At 40.9% G+C, this 9531-nt stretch overlaps 1 long non-coding RNA gene across 2 annotated transcripts; it reads right to left on the bottom strand.

The window, feature by feature from the left end:
- Positions 1-795: 795 nt before the first annotated feature.
- Positions 796-9163, bottom strand: LOC310842739. Of its 2 annotated transcripts, none has more exons than XR_014563329.1 (3): positions 9029-9163; positions 6890-6960; positions 796-927 (listed from the first exon to the last, which is right to left on the bottom strand). It is a non-coding gene; the product is annotated as an uncharacterized lncRNA (long non-coding RNA). The 2 variants fall into 2 exon arrangements; XR_014563330.1 differs by having other exon boundaries at positions 796-931.
- Positions 9164-9531: the final 368 nt, after the last annotated feature.

Raw genomic sequence — 9531 nt, forward strand, 5'->3', positions numbered from 1 at the left:
ACTTTAGGGATTTAAGGTGTGTTAAGACATGCCTCAGACATCAGTGTCAGCTAGCTGGTGGAAGCCCTTATGTATGTTTTCATTTGTTTACTGACCTGGATGATGGAGATCTGACAGCTGGCTTATTGCTGACAACACAGTAATTCATTCTCTACTTTGAGAGGTTTCCAGCATTGCTGCTTGTCTATTCTGAATTAATCTCCCTTAATGAAGCTTATATTTTCTTTCTAATTTGCCCCTGGCAAATTAGTCTTTGTTTCATAAGCCTAATAAAATGTGAAGTTCTTTGTGAGTATCATATATATTAATCCAGTTCTGTGGAACAGACAAACGGGTGATGATTAATGTTTTGTTTTTGGTTCAGGGTCATTGTGGCTTTTCATGAAATCCATTCTATTGCTACAAGTACTTCTTCTCCATATGGATCAAGATCAGATGTCAAATGGCTCCCTATTGAACCACATGGCTTATCACATAGAAGTGCTGACTATGACAGAAGTGTACCAGGGCGGAAAATATAGTATGATGGTTTCTTTAAAATTATACCATGTTTTTCCTGAAAATAATAATTATAGTTTTCTGCTCCCACTGCAGAGAAAAAAAGCCTTTGGGTTATTCTGAGGATTTCTGTACAGCTCTGATGAGTCATAACCATAAGATTAGAAATTATTATGCACAGTATTCTTGAATCAGCCGCAACTCTTCAAAAATAATAATTGTGGCATTAAGAATCAAGCTAGCAGAAAATAGCAGAGAGTTATTTGAGATAATGTTAGATTAGTTCTAAAGAGGTATCTTTCTTTGTACAATTCCAAAGAAGTCATCTTGTGGAACTTTAAAAACAGCTTTATTGTGAGAGAAGCTTTCATGGACAAGATGCATGAGGTGATAGCCTCAGTTTGCAGATACACATATCTGCAAACACAGCTGTCTGGGTACAAATGAAAACATTGTGAACAGTGAGGTTAATAGCCCATGAACTGCAAACAATACTCTGATATTTTTTATGAACAACTCAATGTCCTAAGAAAACCAAATTTGTGTGAGCTGAAAAAAGAAAAAGTTAGTTTTGTCTTCTTCTAAATCCATGTACTGGGAATGATGCCAGATACTTTTCTTGGAACAAGGATTTTCCTCAGAGAGAGTTTTGAAATCAGTTGGTGTGATGAGGCAGCACTGCTCACTTGACTGTCATTGTGTTGCTGCTGCTTACCAGACGATGAAGAAGAAGGGGTGAGGTAGCACAAGTCTGGCATGGTGCCATTGCACTTGCAGTTGGGAGGACTGGATTGACTTACCAGTATATTTGCACTGCTCCAGTCTCAGGACTGCTTCACCCATCCCCCTCTACCTCCTGGTAAGCAGTAGTAACACGATCAGCTGGAGGTCTAGTGAGGAGCAGCACCCTCCCATGCTGGCTGCTTCTGTTGAGAAGTGAGGTCTTCATCCTGTGCAATTTATTGACGTGGTTTCCACATAACAATAGACCATGCTTTAAAACAAATGATAGTTATGCCAGCCGACTTCAGAATCTATTGTTTGAAGTTGGTTTCTTTAGTAATCAAAAATAAATGCTTTGTTCTAAACCAGGTTACCTGGTTCATACGTAATACTAAGCCAATATTCATTAAAAGTGAAACTAAACGCAGCAGGAATCCTCCCAGCTGTGTGAAAGGAGAAGAGGGAAGGAGGGGACATGACAGACAGAGGCTTCTCTTGAGCTTCTGGAAGCTCACCATTATATCTCCAAACCATTGCTTAATGCTACATGTGAATGCAATCACTGGCTGTTGGAGTTGTAATGATGAATTGATATTAATTTGTCTCAAGTTGCACAAACCTGTGTACTTAACTCTGTCAGCCACAGATCCATTCTTTACCATCACTCACTTTATGTATTTATTTGTTTATTGTCCAGCTTTTTTTCTGACTCAAGGTGCCTTACAGATAAGGTCTTCACCTGCCGACGGAAGGACAACAAGGTGGGACCCAGTCTAGTTTCTCATTTTTTAAAAAAATATTTTTATTAATTTTAAGAAATACAGAAAAAAGAATAAAGGATAGTTATAAGAAAATAGAATAGAAGAATAACAAATTTCCATGTTCTTTTTCCATCCAATCTAAAGGACTTCCCCACATCCTCCAAACCCTGCATTCCCTGTCATATAAAACATCAGCAATTTGTTAACTTATTTCAAAACTTTTTGTATCTTCCATTTTATCATGTTCCCTTATTTCAATTTTACTATAACCCAATTCTTGTATGCTTTGTATTAAACACAATAAAGTTATTTCATTATTTTACCTCTAAATTCTTGTGTCTTAATTTTCATTTCATTAACTTACATTTGCTGAAGCTAGAGTTTCCTGAAAGGTGCATTTTTTTTAACATTCATACAGCTTATAGTGTTTTTTCAAATAGTCCTTAAACTTTTTCCAGTCCTCCTCAATTGTTTCTTCTCCCAAGTCTCGGATTCTGCCAGTCATTTCAGCCAATTCCATATAGTCCATCAACTGAGATTGCCATTCCTCCAGCGTGGGTAAATCTTGTGTCTTCCAGTATTTTGCAATCAGGATCCTTGCTGCTGTGGTAGCGTACATGAAAAAAGTTCTGTCCTTCTTAAGCACTCTCTGGTCTACCATGCCCAGAAGGAAGGCCTCTGGTTTCTTAGGTAAGGTAAATCTCAGTACCTTTTTTAGTTCATTATGGATCATTTCCCAGAAGGCCTTCACTTTCGGGCAGGTCCACCAGAGATGAAAGAATGTCCCTTCCGCCTCTCCACATTTCCAACATTTATTGTCAGACAGATGATATATCTTAGCTAGCTTGACTGGGGTCATGTACCACCGGTATACCATTTTCATAATATTTTCCTTCAAGGCAGTGCATGCCGTAAATTTCAAACCGGTGTTCCATAACCTTTCCCAGTCTACAAACATAATGTTGTGCCCCACATCCTGCGCCCATTTTATCATGGCGGATTTGACTATCTCATCCTGTGTATTCCACTTAAGCAGCAAGTTATACATTCTCGAAAGTAGTTTACTTTTTGGCTCTAACAATTCAGTCTCTAGTTTCGATTTTTCCACCTGGAATCCAACCTTTTTATCTATTTTAAAGACCTCCTGAATTTGCGCATAGTGCAGCCAGTCTCGTACCTTAGTTTTCAGTTTTTCCAAGCTCAGCAACCTCCAATTGTCTCCAATTTTTTCAATTATTTCCCAATATTTAGGCCAATGGGCCTCCATGTTGAGTCTCTTACGTGCCTTGGCCTCCACCGGTGAGAGCCACCTCGGAGTCTTACTCTCCAATAAGTCTTTATATTTTGTCCAGACCATCAGAATTGCTCTTCTGACAATATGATTTTTAAACAATTTGTGCGCTTTGACCTTGTCATACCACAAATATGCATGCCACCCAAACGCATTGTCAAACCCTTCCAGATCTAGGACGTCAGTGTTCTCCAATAAAATCCAATCTTTCAACCAGCAGAAGGCTGCAGATTCATAATATAACCTCAAGTCTGGCAGGGCAAATCCCCCTCTTTCTTTCGCATCAGTTAATATTTTAAACTTTATTCGGGGCTTTTTGCCCTGCCAAACAAACTTAGAAATATCCTTCTGCCACTTTCCAAAACATTCCACCTTGTCCACGATCTGTAGGGCCTGAAACAAAAATAACATTTTCGGCAGTACATTCATCTTTACAGCAGCTATTCGGCCTAACAAGGAAAGTTTCAATCTTGACCATATTTCCAAATCTCTTTTGATTTCTGACCAACATTTCTCATAGTTATCTTTAAACAAATTCAAATTTTTGGAGGTCAGATACACCCCTAGGTATTTTACTTTTTTAACCACATTCAACTCCGTTTCTTTAGAGAACTCATCTGTTTCTGTAACTGTCAAGTTTTTTGCTAAAACCTTGGTTTTTTGCTTATTTAACTTAAACCCCGCCACCCGACCAAAGTCAGAAATTAATTCTAACACTCTTTTAGTACTGGAGACTGGTTCCTGAAGTGTTAATACCAAGTCATCTGCAAATGCTTTCAATTTATATTGTTTCACTCCGACCTCAATTCCCTGAACCAACCGGTCCTTTCTAATCATGTTTAGCAACACCTCCAGAACTGAGATGAACAATAGGGGGGATAGGGGGCACCCCTGACGTGTCCCTTTTTCAATTTTAAACTCCTCTGTCACCACATTGTTTACTATCAATTTAGCTTTTTGTTCTGTGTAGATTGCTTCTATACCATTTTCAAACCCCCGCCCCACTCCCATCCCTTCCAAATTTTTCTTCATGAACATCCAAGAAATATTATCAAAGGCCTTCTCTGCATCAATAAAGATTAAAGCCGCTCTAGTGTTAAGGTTTGTTTGTAGAAGTTCCAAAATGTCAATAATGTTTCTTGTGTTGTCAAACAAATGCCTACCAGGGAGAAAGCCAGCCTGGTCCTTATGGATCACTTCATTTAATACTTTTTTAAGTCTACTTGCCAGAATATCTGCAAAAATTTTATAATCCACATTTAGGAGTGAGATGGGGACCCAGTCTAGTTTCTCTAGGGAGCGAGTTTCAAAGTCTGGGAGCAGCCACTGAGAAGGCCCTCTCCCATGTCCCTACCAAGTGTGCCAGTGAGGCTGCAGGATCGAGAGAAGGACCTTCCCCAAATATCTCAAAGCCTAAGCAGGTTCATATGAGGGAATACGGTCCTTCAGATAACTTGACCTGAGCCAAAATGTTTTTTTTTTATAATATTTTTTTATTAAGTTTGTAAAATACAGAAAAAAGAATAAAGAGCATGTTATGAGAATAAAATAAAAAGATTACAAATTTTCTTGTTCTTTTTTCCAAATCTACTGGACTTTCCCACATCCTCCCAACCCTGCATTCTCTGTGAACATAACATCAGCAATTTGTTAACGTATTTCATTACTTATTGTATCCTTCGTTTTATCATGTTACCCAATTTCAAATGTGTTATAACCCGAATCATGTGCATTTTCATTTAAACACAATAAAGTTATTTCCTTATTCTATCTCAGACTTCTTGTGCCTTAATTTCCATTTCTTTAGTTTAACATTACTGAAGCTAGAGTTTTCCTAAAAGGTGCATTTTTTAACATTCATACAGCTTATAGTGTTTTTCCAGATAGTCCTTAAATTTTTTCCAGTCCTCCTCGATTGTTTCTTCTCCCAGGTCTCGAATTCTGCCAGTCATTTCGGCCAGTTCCATGGACCTGAGCCAAAATGAATGCAGATTGTTATAAGGTGTGTGATCTTTGTTGTATGTGTTGCTGTTTCTTCAGCTTGTAAATCACCTTGCGTATAGTAATATAGATAGGTGGTATACAAATTAAAAGTGAAATGAAAAATTGAAATAAAATTTATAGGTCATAACCAGCACATTGAATTGCACTAGTAGCCATTCACCTGGCTATCAATTGAATCCAAAAACAAAATAAAGTGGTTTTTAAAGAGGGGGAGAAAAGCTTATTTAAAACCAATGACAGAATTTTCATAGGGACTTAAACTCAGAAAGACACATCTTAATTTAAAGTGATGCAGTTTAAATGCCTAATTAATGTATAATAATTGCTGCTGCTAAGGAAATGACAGCTGCCATATTCAACAATGTTCACGCTTACTAAGCAATTGGATTTTTTCTGAAATGCGAATTATAATAATAATATTTTTTTATTTGTACCCCACCCATCTGGCTGGGTTTCCCCAGCCACTCTGGGCAGCTTCCAACAAAGATTAAAAATACATTAAAATGTCATACATTAAAAACTTCCCTAAACAGGGCTGCCTTCAGATGTCTTCTAAATGTCAGGTAGTTGTTTATCTCTTTGACATCTGATGGGAGGGCATTCCACAGGGTGGGCGCCACTATCGAGAAGGCCCTCTGCCTGTTTCCCTGTAGCTTTGCTGAAGGAACCGCCAGAAGGCTCTCGGTGCTGGACCTCAGTGTCCGGGCAGAACAATGGGGTGGAGACTGATATTGCATGTATGTGTACTGTTAGGAAGGATGGATAATTCACGGTACTTCTGCATCAGAACAGTGAGAGAAGGAAACAGTGGTAGCAGAGCTGGGTGCTAGCCTTGGGCATTGAGCTGAAGGGTCACCAAGCTGTTTATTGAGTGTACTGTTAGCAGTGAGACAGATGAAAAAAGCAGCAAGTTCACCACCCTGCAAAATTCTACAGTTTCTTTTATCTGCACAAACTAATTTCAGTGAGGTCCAAAATAATTAAAGCTAGAATGTTTCAGATAAGTGTAGAATTCAGTAACTTGAAAGCTCTATAGTTTCAGTCAACCTACTATTTCATATCTGTATCAAGACAACAAATGGGGTGGGATTTTCCGTTCTCTGTGGAGAGACTGAAATGGTGTATAGTGTGTTGAATGGATTCTTTACATTTAATCATGCACCACAGCAGTGGAAAATCACTGCTTGCAATTGGATAATGGTGAAGGGGGGCATTGAGAGCTGATTTGTGTTTTTCATTATTATTTCAAAGGGTTGGCTGTTATTATAAAGGGCTCCCTTGAAGACTAACAGATTTATTGTGCCCTTCCCCTTTTGGACTACAGTCCACCATTAGCTACATGAAGTGTAACTTTCCATTGGTTGATATTTAAATCTACATGCTTAGCGAGAACAGGATTTTACACAGTGGTGCAAAACAGCATGTGGTGAATTTCTGGATATAAAGGAAACTTCAGTGACAGGATCAATGTATACATTTAGCAGAATCAGGAACGAGCTTTTATGACATGTTATTACATTAGGCTCTAAATATGGGAAAGGATTTTACAGATCTGAATTTCTGGTTGATACCTCCCAGAACAGGCAAGCCTTCTACAATTATTTCTGCGCACCTGAGCTGTAGTTTGTTGGCTCCCATCCAGTCTATCTCTCATTCTTTGGACCTACATGGGTTCACCAGAATCTAATGAAAAAGAGGAGTGATTGGAATATAACTGGCCATAGGACAAATATGTAGCTGTATCTTGGGAATGGGAAAGCAAGGTGTAATGGCTTTAGGGGTTGCTTGTGTGTAAGTTACCGCCTCTCTGGGCTAGGTTGCCTGGTTAAACCATTTCTCGCTGGACAGCCATCCACTCCGTGGCTGTTCATTCGCTGGCAGAATCCGTCAGTGGGCGTTTCTTGAACCTCTTCCAGCAAAGAAGCTCTTTGACGCCAAGTCGCTGCCTACTTTCCCTGCGCGGAAGTCTTCTGCGCAGGGTGGGTGTGGGCAGCGGAGGACCTGTGCTCTCCTCGCTGGTCTCCTGCGAAGAGTCCTGGAGCCTCCTCTCTGCTTCCCCCATCGGCCCCCCTCTATCCCTGGTGTAGCGCTGATTATCTTCCCCAGCCGGAGACCTGCCTCTTTCCCTGCTTGGTCCCTCTCCAGCATCGCTGTGGAGCCTTGCCTCCTCCGCTAGTTGCGATGGCAGTTCCCTGACACAAGGCAATAGATGGGAACAGAAGTTTGAGATATATAGTGCCATCAGGAGAGACACACATAAGCAAAATCATTTTTGCTATTGGATCAACTACTGACACTAGACAGATGGTTCTAAACAGTATCAAATAACCTACTTTGTGCTTCCTGTTAGTGGGTATCAGGTTGGTGATCACAAACAAGGTTTTCTACTAACAAAATCTGGAGACAGTTTTTTATTTAATATAAAATCTTTCAGATGTACCGTAGCTGCCTTGGTATTTCCTTTTTAATGCTCAGATACAGTGGGTTTTATAGTCTAATACAACCAGGGAACAGATCATTGAAGCATATGCAAAAAGTAACATCCTATCGAGAGGTATTAAGCATTAATCTCCAGCATAAGCAGTTTCTGAGCAATAGGGTCAAATCTGTCTCTCAGTAAATTTGGAGGAGGACTTCTGAAATCAATAATGTCAATTCAGTTTGTGTGCAGTATCTCTGATTCAAGGTGTGCAGCCATTATTTGTAAATGATTTGAAAGATTCCCTTAGGAAGCATATTGATTTAACAATAAATGAACCCATTTTCTGCATGGGCACTGTTGGTGAAATATGACAGCCAGGAAGTAAACCCCACTGTATTTAATGGGACTTGTTTGTGCAAAGGTCTGACTTGAAGAGATCAAGATTCTGACTGTGGTTTTGACATCTACAGTGGTACCTCGGGATGCGAACAGGATCCGTTCTGGAGCCCCATTCGCATCCTGAACAGAATGTAAGATGCGACAGCACGTCTGTGCGTGCGTGGGTCACGTTTTGCCGCTTCCACGCATGCGCATGACGTCATTTTGACCATCTGCGCATGCACGAGTGGCAAAACCGAGCAGTAACGTGCTCCGTTACTTCCGGGTCGCCACGGAGCACAAACTGAAAGCGCTCAACCTGAAGCATATTTATCCCGAGGTATGACTGTATAATGAAACCAGCTCACTAGCAGAGAGCTGAAAAAGGATACTGTAATGGAAGCTGGGAAACTATCCTTCTGGAAAGAGGTTGGAGATCATCTTGGCTATCAGTCCTGAGGGAACTCCTTCCTGTCTTGCATGCCTTTTTCCATCTGGCTGAAGGATGGGGCCCTGACTGACTCCAGCTTCAAAATCTTAGGTTGAGGTATTGTTGGCGGGTTAACTGTTTTTCATTTGTGTGGATTGTTGTTGTTTTTACTGAGGAAAGGGTGATTTGTCTGGGAGGAGAGAAGCTGGGAATAATAGGGCGTGCAATTGCAATAGTTCAAAGTAAGGAGAGGTATGGTGTGACAGGTGGGGCAGGCCAGGTAAGAGGCATACAGCACAGGCAGGCAGTGACTGCTGTGTGCCAGCTCCTCCTCCAACCTGAGGAATTGTGGTTGTCCTATCAGACCACCCTCAGGTCTGTGGCTGTTGCTGCTGAATGATAGGTCAGCTCTGAATAAGACATTGATCATCTGATTGTGTATGAGGAGGCCAATCTGGTCTGCATCTCTGAAACCTGGGTGCATGAGCTGGGTGGAATTGGTCTGACCTAGCTGTGCCCACCTGGTACTTGGTGCAGATCAGTACAGAAGGTCAGGGATTCTGATGGTTCACCACTTGCCTTGCTACTTACGTGAGCTGACAGAGCTGGTCTTGAAGGCTATGTTGAGGACTCCCAGACTCCTGGTTTTGAGAGACGTCAATATCCATGCTGAGACAACTGGCTTTGAGGTGGACTCAGGACTTCATGGCTGTCATTATGACATGGGGCTGTCCCAACATGTCAATGGTCCAACATATGTGGCAGGTCACATTCTGGACCATGTTTTCTAGACTGGGCAGGAAGAGGATCTGGAAGTGGGGGACGTTGACATCAATCCCTTGTTATGGTCAGATCACTTTCTGTTGAGATGTAGGCTTTCAGCACCTTTCAGCTTCCATATGTGGCTCCTAGAAGCTATCACCATGTGACAGGAACCACACCTCAGGAATGGCTTCATCTGTCAGCTAAACAAGGTGAGGGTAGCCCATGGGTCTCAAACCCTCAGTGAGTTAAGGACTTCCCA

Source organism: Podarcis gaigeae (genome assembly GCF_964106915.1).
Source record: "Podarcis gaigeae genome assembly, chromosome: 4".
In the NCBI taxonomy this organism is placed as follows: domain Eukaryota; kingdom Metazoa; phylum Chordata; class Lepidosauria; order Squamata; family Lacertidae; genus Podarcis; species Podarcis gaigeae.